At 37.0% G+C, this 15,657-nt stretch overlaps 1 long non-coding RNA gene across 1 annotated transcript in view; it reads left to right on the forward strand.

Annotated features, from left to right (window-relative positions):
- LOC109500249 overlaps positions 1-7,108 on the forward strand; it is a 72,499-nt gene extending 65,391 nt beyond the window's left edge. The window contains exons 3-4 of the long non-coding RNA XR_006598690.1: positions 2,507-2,553; positions 3,423-7,108. This is a non-coding gene — a long non-coding RNA (uncharacterized LOC109500249). The remainder of the gene's footprint in view (positions 1-2,506; positions 2,554-3,422) is intronic.
- The last annotated feature ends 8,549 nt before the right edge of the window (positions 7,109-15,657 follow it).

The raw sequence follows: 15,657 nt of genomic DNA on the forward strand, positions 1-15,657 counted from the left end.
TAAGCCTAGGCATTGACTAGCTATATTTAAAATGAGACAACATTATAAATGGGATTTTTTTTTAATGTTTATTTATTTTTGAGAGAGAAAAAGAGAGCATGAGCTGGGGAGGGTAAGAGAGAGAAGGAGACAAAGAATCCAAAGCAGGCTCTGGGCTCCAAGCTCTCAGCACAGAGCCCGAAGCAGGCCTCAAAATCAGGAACTGTGAGATCATGACCCGAGCTGAAGTCGGATGCTTAACTGACTGAGCCACCCAGGTGCCCCAAAATGAGACATTGTAATATAAACTATCATTTTATATAATAATTGCTGCCATATAATTTATTTTCCTTTTTTAATACAGAATAATTTGATTTTAATGAGTTATCATTTTATTTGCTTCATACAATAATTAAAAGCCTCAGACTGGAACCACATTCTATTAAATATCTGTTACAACACATCTGTAGAAATGTCTGCTCTATGTGTATAAAATTCTCAGGAAACTGGAAACTTAATATTCAAGTTTTATGTAATTCTGTTAAGACCACTCTTAGAAAAAACATTAAGGAAAATTTATGACTAAGGTACTGAAGTAGCTAACAAAAATTCTGCCAGTTTAGAATATCTGCTGGTTTGGTGCTATCCATAGAGTTTTTGTTTTAACGCCAGAATCAAAGATTCCTTTTAAAAAATAAAATAAATAGTATGTCTGGGCCACTGGTTGGCAACTTTTGATTCATGGATTTTGTGCTGCTGGTGTCATCAAATGTAAGAATTTATGTCTTCACTTTTTTTTATGTTCCAATTTTTGCTAAGTATTTCTTCACGCTTCTTTGAGTTCCATTTAATTTATTACTTTTTTAATGTTTATTTTTGAGAGAGAGAGAGAGAGAGAGACAGAGAGCATGAACAGGGGAGGGGAAGAGAGAGAGGGAGACAGAGAATCTGAAGCGAGCTCCAGGCTCCGAGCGTCAGCACAGAGCCTGATGCGGGGCTTGAACCCACAAACCGTGAGATCATGACCTGAGCCGGAGCCAGATGCTCAACCCACTGAGCCACCAAGGCGCCCCCTAGTTCCATTTAATTTCAACGTATTATTTTATCTCTACCTTTGCTTTGCTTCGCTATTGTTTTTCCATTTCTGTACTATTACTTGGTTGTTTGGAATGGATCTATTCCCAAACAGGTATTTTGTTTTCTGTGTGTACACTATTTAATATGAGAATAACAATTTGCATTTATCGAGGACTTATCATAGGCCAGGTGTTGTACTATAACACACACACGCACGCATGCACACACAATCTCAATTAATATTCTCCACTTAAAGAGGCTGGTATTACTATTACCTTTATTACAGAAGAGGAAGCTAAGGCATACACACAGAAAAAGAGTAAAGTAACTTGTCCAAGGTCACAAAGCTAGCAAGTGAAAGAGGTGAGGTTTCATGCCTTGTGGTCTGACTTTGAAGAACAGTTAACAGTATTCTAGTGAAGGGGCACCTGGGTGGCTCAGCTGCTTAAGCATCTGACTCTTGGTTTTGGCTCAGGTCTTGATCTCACAAATTCATGAGTTCAAGCTCCCACATCAAGCAGTATGGAGTCTGCTTGGGATTCTTTCTCTCTTTCCCTCTCTCTGTCTCTCTCTCTCTCAAAATAAATAAAAATAAACATTAAAAAAAAACAGTATTCTAGTGAAAATTCTATTGTGATGGAAATTTATCAGAAACTAGCTTATAAAAGATGGCATAAAATGCATCATCTATATGAAAAATCCAGGAGTGTATTTCCAAACACACTGGATTTAGATACTTAACTAACCAACAGGGTCTCTCTTGTCACCCTTTGGCTTCATTCTCTTCCCTCTCAGACTGCCTCCATGTGACTAGAAAAATGGCCACTGGTGGCTGTAGTCTCATTGGCCTTGGCAGCCAGAGATCCTAGAGAAATGAGAGCATCTTTCCTGGTACTTCTGGCAATAATCCTAGGGAGGGTTATGATTAGCATTGTTTGGGTCACATGCTTAAAGGTGAATTGTGGTCAGGATATTTAAAAAGTTTTTTTTTTTTTATCTTTATTTTTTTTGAAAGAGAGACATAGTGTGAATAGGGGAGGAGCAGAGAAGGAGACACAGAATCTGAAGCAGCCCCCAGGCTCTGAACTGTCAGCACAGAGCCAGACGTGGGGCTTGAACTCACGAACCACAAGATCATGACCTGAGCTGAAGTCAGATGTTCAGCTGACTGAGCCACCCAGGCATCCCAGAATTGTGGTCAGGATTTTTAAAGACAGCTGTGAACAATAGTCAGCCCTATCTAAACCATAAAGACTGAACAGGATTACTGCAGAAGAAGGGTTCGATAGGGACTAAAGAAGGATATTGGGCAGGCCAAAAAAACAAAAACAAAAACATTCAACATCCATTAATACACACTGGCATTAGACTTCGTGAATTACTAAATATACAAAACACAATGACACTACATAAAACTTTAGAAAAATACCGTTATCTTCATTTTTTTCAGATAACAAAAACAAAGACTGATACAACTTGGCCAAGTTCACATCATGTGTAAGTTATCACACCTTTTATAGATAATTATGTATCCAAATGCATTGCTACCTAGGGGAAAAACCTTACAGAATTCAAAGCCTAGACCTAAACATTAAGGCATCAATCTCAGTATCAATTTTTTTAAAGATTAAATATATGTAAATGGATGAAATTAGACATCAGTCTGATTTAGTCCTTCAGGATTTGATGATAATTAATTTTTAAAAAAATATTCTAATGCCTTATGCATCTTTTTACTTGCATTTCCTGAGGGTATAGAATCAGAATGGAAAATTTGCTTCAGCTTTTTTCACTTTCTTTAGTTGAATGAATGTGATTGGTTGAAACCATACTGAATAAAACAGGTTCAGAAGTTATAAGAACTTGAAGCAACAGCAAGTACCTGATTAACAGTCTATGTAAAGCAGAAGTGTCATCAGGGAAAGGAACTTATTAATGTTTGTAAAGGTCATTATTGCCTAAGGAAGGGGGAATGACATTTCATATGCATCTCTATCCCCAGTGTACATGCATTTCATATTTCTTTATTTTTTTAGTCATCTTAAGTCCATCTCTAAGCCTCCATTTGCAGTAGATATTAAGAAATTAAATCTAAGACATTACTAGGTTCTGCCCCCTACGTGTGGGTGTCTAAAATGTAAAGGTTGTGCGCATCATCAAGTATCTCTGTTCCCCTGGAAGCCTCCCCTTGTCGAGGTTGAAACCATTGTGTCTAGGGTCCAGGCTCTGCGGAGGCTGCTACTTAAGAGGAGTCAAAGGACCCATAAATTTTGGTCCCTTTGACACATTGTGGAAATATCATCTCTCCCTATTTGGCCTTGATGGCTTTCCTCTCTTCTACCCTCTCTCCTCATCTGCTGGGACAGCCAAAATGATCTCACCCATGAGCAAGTACTTCTGTAAAAAATAGGAATGGCTATTGTCCGTAAGATGATTCTACTTCAAGCTCTGCAGAAAGTCCAGAAACAAGGAAACACAAACTGCCTGGCTCCCAACTTGAAATAAGAGTAAGAGGAAGAAATAGAAGACAAACACCAACTATTGTCTTAAAAATGCTGTTCTATCATGTGTATATCACCAGGATCTACAGCTTGAATTATATACAGGTTCATCAGTATTGCACCTCTGAAATCATGTGGCATATGACAAGAAAGTCTCATTACCTCAAGCCACCTGGAAGTGTGGCTAATCAACCACGTCTCAGCTCCTGTGAGTTGGTGATTATACCTGAAATGGATGCCAGCAGGATCCATAAACAGCAGCTAGATGAAGGAATGAGGAGATTCCATTAGTGGGGTAAGCGGAATAAATATTTTAAAACCGTTGGAGAAGAGTTTAAGAGGTCAGACAAAAATACCTACAGCTGGAAAGTGAGTCTACCATCTATTCTGAAACTGAAGGATATATAGAATTTTTGGTTTAGGGAGTCTTTAAACTCATCTAACTCAGAAATCATCATGTAGATTCTGTGGGTCCATGGAGGGGCTTAAAGTTTTCTGGAAATGTTTGATTGGTATTCCATTTATAAATAGTGGGGGTTTTTTCTTCTTGTTTTTTTGTTTTTTGTTTTTTGGGTTTTTTTTTTTTTGCTATCTGTAACACTGTAATAAAAATAGAAAGTAAACTTAAATATTAAATATATTGTGTAAATATACTTAAATATATTGTGAAGGGATACCAAATGGGTGTGTAAAATACAACTTAACTTGAGATCCTGACTTTCACATAAGATGGGACTCCACGGGGCCCATCCTGGAGTAATATCTGTTAAACCCAGGTGATGCTACACCCCTCCTCTGTTCAACATCTACACTGGCTTCCCACTGTACTCTAGGGGCCTAACCCAGTCCCACAGGTGCTTCAGGACACACCCCTTACCTTGCCAACCTCGTTTCTCACCACGTTTTCTTTGCTCACATATTAGCCTCCTTGCTGCTCCTAGAAAGTATCACCCTTGCTCCTATCTGCCTGCAATGTTCTTTCCATAGGCACCACTGTATTTTGCTTCCTCGCCTCCTTCAAGAGTTTGCTGATATGCCATCTTGTGAACGAGACCCTTCCTGACCACTGTATTTAAAAATTGACTCCCTGTCTCTAAGCCTCTAATCCTCTTCTCTTACTCATGTATTCATATATTTTCTCACCATCTTACACACTGTGCAATTCAGTGTTGTGTTTTATTTTACTGTCTGGCATCCCCCACTAGTGTGCAAGCTCTCCAAGGCAAGGACAAGGGAATTTGGTTTGCTTTATTATACCTAGAACCTCACCACATCGAAGGTGCTTAGTAAATCATGTTGAATAAACGAATACAGGGCTAGATGATCAGTGGAATAAAAGATCAAATGCCACCTCAGAAAGGCCAGAGTAAGTGATCAAATTTTCTTTATACATTTGTATCTGTGTTTGTGTATTGTAACACTGAATGTGTTAAAATATATATTGACACTTTTATCTCTTATTCCAAATCGTTATTGCAGTTTGTCTTATACACACACAGGTGCCCATGCATTTATTGATCACTTGCTTAAATACACACACACACACACACACACACACACACACACACACGAATCATATTCAAATATAGGCTATATTTGTTAAGCACCTTCTGTGGTCCAAACCTTATACTGGGATTCTTCATCTCGTTTAACTCAATTGATCTGCAAAACAACTTACAAAGCTATTAAGGTATTTCAATAGAAGTTAAACCCTGAAAGCAAGAGAAAGAGGGATTTTAGAATTCTCCACCTACCTTCTAGTCACTGCAAGGATTTGACAGGTTATCATAAAGGTAGAAAGTCCACATATTTGAGTAGACTCTTCCTTATTCTAATTCAACAGTCCTCAAACTGAAATGGCATTAAATACATCACACAGGGATATATATGGAAGATCATGTATAATCTACTTCATAGGCAAATAGGGATTATAAAGAGTAATTTTTACTCAACCTGATTTTTAGCTTATTTTCTAATTTAACCTGTTAAAAATGTCACTTCAGTTTTGTCTTAACATGAACCTCATTGTGATTGCAAGTTACCTGGTTTCTTTTTGCCTGAACTTCAGAATACAGCTTCAACTGTCATATATATTTTTTAACTTTATTTATTTTTGATAGAGAGAGAGCAAGAGTGAGCTAGGGAGGGGCAGAGAAAGAGGGAGACACAGAATCTGAAGCAGGCTCCAGACTCCGAGCTGTCAGCACAGAGCCCGAAGCAGGGCTCCAGCTCCCGAACTGTGAGATCATGACCTGGGCCGAAGTCGGACGCTTAAACCGACTGAGGCACCCAGGCGCCCCTCAACTGTCATATGTGTGCACATACCTAAACATTTTGTTAAGCAACGCTGGAACAAGAAGGTTGTTGTTCTTCTCCACTCTCTTTAAAATTCAGACTTGCTTGTGTCCGCTCACATAAAATCACAGCAGCAAACTCATCTGTTCTGTGTCTGCTCTTCACAGCATGGTTGTCAGCAATACAAGGACAAGAAAACACTGCAAGTGTTAGAATATATAGACAGCTTTATCTCCCATTCCAAATTGTTGGTGCTTCTGTCTGATTGCTGTATTTTGATTATGAGAGCTTTTTTTATTCTTTTTTGATATTGTAAGTAAAAATCAAAACCCCCTACTTCTCTTTTAAGAATTTGGATCAGTTTAATTTCAGAGTGTCCTGAGATTGCAAGGTGAACTGTTAAAAAATTGCTACTATTAATAACCACTTATCTGCTTGAAACAGGATTTTATTTTTGAAATCATCTAACGAAAACTCCACAGGAATGAATTGTAGGCTGAATTCTCTCTAAGACTAATTGTCATCTACAGTCTCCAATGTCAAAGTTGTTGTTCCTTCCTTGAGTCTATCATACTCATCAAAGCAGCATCATTGTCCCTGATTGAATTTTTCAGCAAGCAATTATTACAAATTTTAAATTAATTTAAATAAATATACACTTGTTTGTTTTAAGCAAAGGGTTTTAGAATAAGATTTTCTCTCTCTCTCTCTTTAAGGTTCTGCTACTCAAAATAGTTTAAAATTCACTGCTGTCGCCAAGGGGTTGGTAAACATTGTCTGAAAGGGCCAAATACTAAATATTTATTTTTTTCAAGCCAAGAGGCAAAACTGAGGATATGATGTACTTATATAATTTTTAAAATGTAAAACCATTTTTAAAGTTCAAGAATCATTCTTAATTTTGAAGCCACCAAACCAAGGTGGTGGGCTGGATTGGGGCCTGTGGGCTGTAGTTTGCCAACCTCTGTGCTGGCCCAACATCATTCTTTTTGTAGGTCAAGAAATACTTAGCAGAAGTGAATGTTCTATGGAAGGTTTATAGACGCTGTAGCAGCATTGAGAGCAGAGCGTGAACTGCACTGTGGGCCTCTCGGTGTCTGACATTGCTGGATTGATTGTTAATGAAAACTTAACAAGAAAAGAGGCCCAGATGTAAACATCCAAAGACCCTAGACCAGGGGCACCTGGGTGGCTCAGGCGGTTAGGTGACCAACTCTTGATTTTGGCTCCGGTCATTATCTCATGGTCCACGAGGTCAAGGCCCATACTGGGCTCTGCGCTGACAGCTCAGAGCCTGCTTGGGATTCTCCCTCTTTCTTCTGCTTGTGCTCATATGTTCTTTCTCTCTCTCAAATAAACTTAAGAACCAAAAAAAAAAAAAAAAAAAAAAAAAAAGGCCCCACACCACAGGTAAAGCCAAAACCACATGGAATATGACCACATTAAAAAACAAACAAATAAACACGTTTAGCAGGTTTTTTTCTTCCCCATATTGAACCCTACTTTTGTATCCAAAGGAAAATTTCTTGTACTTCTTGTATAATTTCCTATGTAATAAGTCAGAAATTCCAGATGTCTAGGAATTATATATGCATATATAAAAATTTAACTCCTACTCTTACAATGCCAATTTAATGAATAAAAAAGTAAAAAATACACAAAACATAAATATAGAAAAATACAGCATCTTTTTCTTCTCAGAGCCACAACTTTATGTCCTGATGTGTAGATTAGAATATTAGTGATGACTAAAGATGAAATAGCAGGAAATGAGATTGTATCTGGTAGGAATGAGATTCTGTTTTGGATTATTTCTATCAGTTTTACTGAGCAAGACCTTCTCAGAAACTGAGTATAGACATCTTTAATGTTCAATCATCTTTTAAAACCTCTGGGTCATCAAAAATTTAAGATAAAAAAAGATTGTACCATCAGATAAGTTTTCTCCTCACAGAAGTATTCCATTTAACAAAGGAAGAAACAATGGTGAATTCGAATTATTACCATGTAACTTCTAATGAATTAACAAATGTAGGAATTCATTATTAATAGCAGCTTATGTCAGAAACAGAGACAAATATTTTGTGTCTCTTACTGAAAGCACACAATATCATCTATTGAGTAGTTTTGTTAAAAAACAAACAAAAAACACAAACAACAACAACAACAAAAAACCAACCCTGAACTTGTATCTGGAAATTCTCTAGGTCCTAATGCCAATTCACAAATTCACAGGACATACAGAAGACAGAGAAGCATGTGAAATGACACTGCAGGAATGGAATCTGCAGAATTCAGATGGTAGCAAACCCCATAGGACAAATGATCCACTTTTTTAAAAAGTTTATTTATTTATTTTGAGTGAGAGCGAGAGAGCCGGGGAGGAGCAGAGAGAGAGGGAGACAGAACACCACACAGACTCTGTGCTGTCAGCACAGAGCCCGACATGGGCTGGATCTTGTGAACCGTGACATCATGACCTGACCCAAAATCAAGAGTTGGACACTTAACCGACTGAGTCACCCAGATGCCACAATCTACTTTTTTTTAAAAAAAACAAATATAATACAAGGAAAATAAGGCAGAACTTATTAAAGAAGCTTGAGAGACATATAAAACAATACTGATAATAAAAAATAGAAGTATAAATTCATAAGACAATTATGCAATTCATAAGACAAATTGTAAAACACATGGAATTGATGTGACTGTTGACAGTTTGAATGATTATTTGATATTTGATAATATTAAGGAATAATTATCGAATTCATATAAGGTGATGACATTTAAAAAAAAATTTTTTTTAATGTTTATTTTTGAGACAGAGAGAGACAGAGCATGAACGGGGGAGGGTCAGAGGGAGAGAGAGGGAGACACAATCTGAAACAGGCTCCAGGCTCTGAGCTGTCAGCACAGAGCCCGATGCGGGGCTTGAACTCACGAACCGTGAGATCATGACCTGAGCCGAAGTCGGACGCTCAACCAACTGAGCCACCCAGGCGCCCCGGTGATGACATTTTTATAGTTTTCAGTTTTTAGAGCTACATATTAAAATATTAATGGATAAATGATGTCTGTAGTTTGCTTTAAAAAATTCCAGCAGGAGTTAAGTGGTCAAGGACATACATAAAACAAGACTGGTTATGAGCTAAGTGTTGAAGCTGGATGATGGGTTCAGGAGGTTCCAGTACATGTACTTTGTATATGCTTGAAATTTTGCATTGCAAAATGTTTTTAAAAGATAGCCAAAGGGAATTCTCAAAACCAACTAAAATGGTCATAGTGGCCCTCCACCAAGAATTCTAGTAATTCAAAAGGGGATAGTAATAGGAAAACATCAACAACTCCAATAGCCCCATAAGAAGATTTTTTATATAAGACACATTCATCAATGAATAGAAATCCGAATTTGCAAGGCACGCTTTTTGAAAATATTACTTTATGTAGTAAATGTTACTTACATGGTTTGTATCTAATGTAATACAGAAAGTTCAGAAGTATGGCATTGGGAATGAGTATCACTTTAATTTGTGGCTTAGAGCAGAGGATGCCAGAGTCCTGCCCACACCTCCTTGCCTTTACCACTTCCGTGCTTGCCACTGATCTGTCTTCCAACTGTGAGCTCTTTAACTCTTTGATGAAGGGCTTTTTCAAACTGTGCAAGGGGCAGGCTAGAAGTACTGGGGAATGTGTCCCCTGGGAGCAGCCCTTGATCAAGACTGACAGAAGTTTGTCTATAAACATACCTGGCCTCTTTGCTCTTCCTATGGGATGAGTCTGAGGCCCATGGTCTACAATGACTCCAAGGGTTTCCCAAGTGGAATTAAACTCTAGCTTTCTTCAGTGGTAACTGACTTCAGCACCTACCTTTTATTGGTTTCTTTCTATTCCTTGAACTCTCCCCTTAACTTCTCCACTCTCCCATCAGTATTCCCCAGGATCACTTTCCAAATAAACCACTTGCTCTCAAATTCTTGCATCAGAGTCACTTCTTAAGGAACTCAAACCAATTTACATTCAATTTGTAAAAAGCAATTGAATAAGGGTGATTCTATCATTTTGGGCTGGCGAACCTAGAATTTCAGCTATGTATTCATGATTTTGTTTTTTGTTTTTGTTTTCTGAGGGTGATAAATGTCAGTAAACTGGTATAACAATTCTGCTTTTATGTTAATTTTTAAATTTAATGTATGTTCTTAGGACTTTGAATTATCCCATTTATCAAGGAAAATTAGAACAGTAGGTTACAAACTTTAGTTTTTAGTTTAAGAAATGCTTAGATGTGGATTCCTGGGGGCACCTGGGTGGCTCAGTGGGTTAAGTGTCGGACAGACTTTAGCTTCAGGTCATGATCTCACAGTTTGTTAGTTCGAGCCTGCATCGGGCTCTGTGCTGACAGCTCAAAGCCTGAAGGTTGCTTCGGATTCTATGTCTCCCTCTCTGTCTGCCCCTCCCTTGCTCACATTTTGTCTCTCCCTCTCAAAACTAAATAAATATAAAAAAAGTTTTTTAAAATGTGGATTCCTGGCCCCCACCCTCAGTGATTCTGATTCAGAAGAACTCCAGATTCACTATTAATACTTATGCACATTAAAACATTAGAAATATTTACAGAGGAGTCCTGAGGACCTTACTTTGAGAAACACTGACCTGGATGCCAAAGTTTTCATTACTTTTAGGACCTCATGGCCATTGGGGTTCTATATGCCTATCAGGTTTCATCTGACTCTGATTGGCTATATCATGTCCTGGAGTCCCAATTCTATGCTGCTAATGCTAAAACTTAAATTTAATTTTAATCTGGTTCATATGGTACTGTGGCTATTTCTGTCCGTTTTCTGCAAAGGTAGACGTGGGAAGTGCAGTCTGGAAGAAAAACGTGTGGTGTCGTATGAAGGGTGTGGTAAGCAGAACGGTAGCAAAGGTCTTAAAAATGCAGTGCTCCACCCCTCACTTATTTCTTGGGTGTGCCTCAGCCATGCTTCCTTTTGAATCTCTTTGTGCCCAGTTGGGAGGTGAAAGCAGAAAGCACTGCTGGGAAATCACTTAGCTATGAGGCTAACATTTGCTCTTAATCTTCTCTTCAGGCTCTTCTAGTCTTTACTGCCCAGTGAAAAATCAGAGCTAAGGCCACAGGGAGCCAATGAGATAAAGTATCACCATGTCCCAGGCCTCCCCACACTCTTATTTTACATCTGGAACACTATTCTGAGAGCAATTTCCAAATGATGACCACTTATTTCATTTAGGTGAGCCGCTTCGCCCTTGTCAATTAGTTCACGCAGTTTTATTTGGATTTTACATTTTGTCTATTCCTGGAGCTCCAACTGGCTTCAAAGGGCATATAACTGCACCTTCAACTTTATTGCTATGGCAATGGTATCTTCCTCTTTCCTCATTACATTGTATGACTCTTAACCTCTAAAAGTCACTTACTGAGACATGTTCTTTTTGGCACAGTAACACAAAATGGTTGGAGCTTTAGAATGATGCATCGTCCTAGAGTTGGTTTTTGTAGAAATGAAAAGTATATACTCCCAAATGTGTTAAAGTTACTAATTGCTACTTGATACAAATTAGAATTCTAAATGTCTGAGTGATTTAAATTCTTTTTGTCTCGAAAGATTCATTTCTGACATTCCCTTCCGACAGCAACACATACAAAAACAAAACAAAACAAAACAAAACAAAACAAGACAAGACAAGACATCAAGGTACCAGATTCCAGAATGCAATAGGGGTGAATCTGAACACATGGAGGCAATTGTATACTTAAAAACATGTCACAGCTTTAAAAATACAAATTCAATGATGGTCACTCTCTTGTCATCCCAAACCATTAGACCGGTGTTCCATCAGGAGGAAGGCATTCTAACTCTTAATTTTTCCTCCTAAAAAATTGTCATGCTATTTCTAGTAGAAGAAAAAGGCAAATGAAGGTATTTCCTTAGACCATTGGTTTCACATGTTTGGTTTTTGAAAGCTCTTTACAGTCTTAAAAATCAATGAGGATCCCAAGTATTTTTAGTGTGAGAAATTAGAAATTAGAAAAAAATGACATAATGTCTCATACAGAAATAACAAACCTACTATATTTTAAATGAAAAAACATTTTATGAATGTATGTATATGTTCCAAAACAAACAAAAAAAGTTGGAGAGTGGCAGAAAATAAAAGTTCTGTCCTCCCACTGCTAATATTTTATTGCAATCCATGATTTTCAAGACAATTGAAAGATGTGTCATTATTAGCTCACTATGAATTTAAATAAAAGTCCACTACTGGAGGCAGCAGTCGTCAAATGAACTAAAACTATACCTGCCTTACTCTCTCAAAATGCAATGACAATGGGTTGAGAGATGTGATATTTAACCTTTCTCGCATCTTAGTAAAATATCCTGAAATTGCTGCATGACAGAAACGTCCCCCTAATTTCTCTTCTTATGTTTATTCTGTAATGGTAGTATGGCTATAAACACACACACACACACACACACACACACACACCTGCATGCACATGTATGCATCATATTTATGTAACCATATGCAAAGTATTTGTATATTGATACTTAAGAAAGCACAATAAATCCTGTGAATGTTCTGAAATCCATTTGTCTTTGTTAATCAGAAAATGAGCTTTGGGACTTAATAGTCAGAAATGGCTATGCTGGGTAAAATAAAAAGTATTTTATTTAAGATTCACATCACCTGTTTTTACTGTACAGAATGTGGCAACTAAAAATTTTTCTTTACATATGTGGATCATATTATATTTATTTTCAACAGCAGTCATCTGTAGGAGAGGAAAAGATAGTAATTTACAGGGTTTTAAAAAGTTAAAGAAACAGGAAGGAAGGTAGCATGTGCATTTTAATTTTTGATAGATTAAAGTATTGAATTGGAGCTTATTAATATTTTGGAGAGTACTGAAAGGAGGAAAAATAAAAAAAAAACTTTTTTAGAATAAATTCAGATTGGTGATTAGGAGCTCTCTGAAGATTTTACAGCTCACTGCCTAATCATAGATTACTAGTACTTAAAAAGAAAAAAAGTCCTCATCATAAATAGTGCCTCTTTATTTGTTAAAGCATGATTGGGTGTTTTACTTATGTCTAAGAGACCGTGTTGGAGCCCAGGGATGATGGAAGAAGTAGAAGTTTTAATTCTGATAGGGTCACCTCTTGTCTCTTCCATAAGTGACAGCAGGAGTCTTATTTCTTCTCAAAGTACATAGATGATTTTGAAGAAAGAACCATCTTCATACTCAGATAAATCTATAGAAAATAAAAGTCAGGGTGCCTGAGTGGCTCAGTCAGTTAAACATCCAACTTCAGCTCAGGTCATGATCTCATGGTTTGTGAGTTCGAGCTGCATGTCGGGGGCTCTGTACAACAGCTCAGAGACTGGAGCCTACTTCACATTCTGTGCCTCCCTCTCTGCTGCTCCCCGCTCATGCTCTGTCTCCCTGTCTCTCAAAAATAAATAAATATTTTTTATAAGTCTGTGTGTTGATTTTAAACAAAATATTTTCTTTAAGGGTTTTATTACAGGAAATTCCAAGTCTACCCAAAAGTAATAACCCAGTCCAGTTATCAATCCCTGGTCAGCCAAGCTCCACCCACATCGCCATCCACTTAGCACCTCCCTCAGTCCTGTGTTATTTGAATTCCAGTCTGCATGCTAGCTCATCTACAAAAATGTCAGTATGTAATTCTGAAAAAATAAGAACTTTATTTTGGAAACATAGCCACAATACAATTATCATATCTAAACAAGGAGTTAATAATTCCTTAGCATGATCAAATAGCCAGTCAGTGTAAAAAACCAAAACCCTACGTTTTCAAGTTGATTAACTAAATGTTAATTAGAATTAGGCTCTGAAACTTACCTAGGTTCATCATGTGCTCTAAACAATTACCTTTTCCTATTTCAGTATATGAACTTCTATCACTCCCTCATGTGCCGATTTCTGAGGAAACAAACATATAATTAGTCATCTTGTTATGTGTGTATGCTTAATTCTCTGTTTATTGAGATTCCTCTAGCTATTGATTGGCAATGTCAAAAATACCATATAACACAATCTACCCCTTAGAAACAAACAGAATTACATTATGATTATTAGCCACTAGATGCCACAGTTGTTTCACACAAATGAAATCAGCTCAGCCTTGGTCTGTCAAGAAAAAATGATAACATTCTAAATATCAGAGTAAAATACTAAATTGAAGTGTCAGAACTAGCCTAAACTGGCTTGCACCTAGTAGCAGACCCGTACATTGAACCATATATTTAAATATTTACCTTTAATTCTTGTACCTGAGCGAACTATGATAGCCACCCTTTTAAATGCATCTGTGCCTTTGTCTATGATTTTGAAGTTCTTGCTAATTCTTTCCAATCAATTCAAACATGGAATGGAGTACCTTCCAAGAAGCCTGCTGAATGGCTCTCTGTAAGTGTGTCAGATTTTATTTTGGGTTGGTTAAAGTTGCTAAGGATTGAGAGAAGACAGGGAATCAGTTTTGCATTTTTTTTTTCTGGAAAACATCATACTTTTTAGAAGCTTTTGTTGTTATTACTTTCCTCAAAATCTGCTGAGCTGCTTCATCAAGATTAATCAAGTGGTTCACTAGTGTACCTACTGAAACATTCTTGTTTAGGTAAGAACAACAATCTTACCATTTTTGGTCAGCAATATTAGAATTATATACACTTCTGCAAGCTTTCTTTCAATGTAGTATTCAGATCTGGCTATATTTTAGTATACATTTAGTATTTTTATTCAATGATAAAAAGTTTCCATACAAATTTGTCACTTACCACCCCTCTTATTCAAATACAGGTTTTGTTGTTGTTGTTGTTGTTAACTTTTCCCTAGAATGTTTTACCCTATTCTTTGTTTTAATAAAAAAAACGTAGCCCTTGGTAGAAATTTTCCAGAAAAGCATCTACCTGAAAACTCATGTATCTCAAAATTAAAGTTAAGTATGGGAAAATTACTTCACTGACCTTGGGAAATACCAAATAAATAGCCTGAGGAATCTCAACATATACGAAATTACACTCTTAGGAAAAGCTTTCTCAAAACTTCTACTTAATAAAAATCGGGAAAAGGTGTAGACACTGTGTGGGATGTCATGGAGGTCACATCAGTAATGCTTTAAATGCTTTCCCTGATTCTACCCTTGTCCTTCCCTAACTTTTTCTTCTCACAGGAGCTAGAGTGGTCCTTGTAAAACATAAGTAAATAAAAAACATACTACCGTTCTACTCAACACCTTCGTTATCAATCAGAATGAAAGACCAAGCCTTTACAAATGTCTGTAAGCCTCAAAATATTCACAGTCTAATGTGATAGACACTAGTTAGATGTGTCTTTTGAACATGTGAAATGTAGCTAGTTTGAATTTAGATGTGCTATTAAGATGTGAAATACACAATGGATTTAGAAAACTTAGGACTGATTAAAAGAATGTAACTTTTCTCCGTAATAATTTTATATTATTATTTATATATAAGTTGCAGTAATAATATTTTGGATACAGTGAGTTGAGTAAAATATGTTATTTAAATTAATTTCACCACTTTTTAAAAAACTGTATCCACAAGAAAAAAGTTAAATTACAGGACTGACATTTATGGCTCACATTCTGATTTTGTTGAATGGCACTAGCCTAAATGACCACCAGGTTACCAGCTCCCTCCCAGTTCCAACTCACATCAGCTTCTTTGCTATTCCTCAATATAACCATGTATATCTCAAGCCTTTGTGTTGGCTGTTCTCTCCTCCTGGAAAGTCTTG

This window comes from Felis catus, chromosome A1 (genome assembly GCF_018350175.1).
Source record: "Felis catus isolate Fca126 chromosome A1, F.catus_Fca126_mat1.0, whole genome shotgun sequence".
NCBI lineage: Eukaryota > Metazoa > Chordata > Mammalia > Carnivora > Felidae > Felis > Felis catus.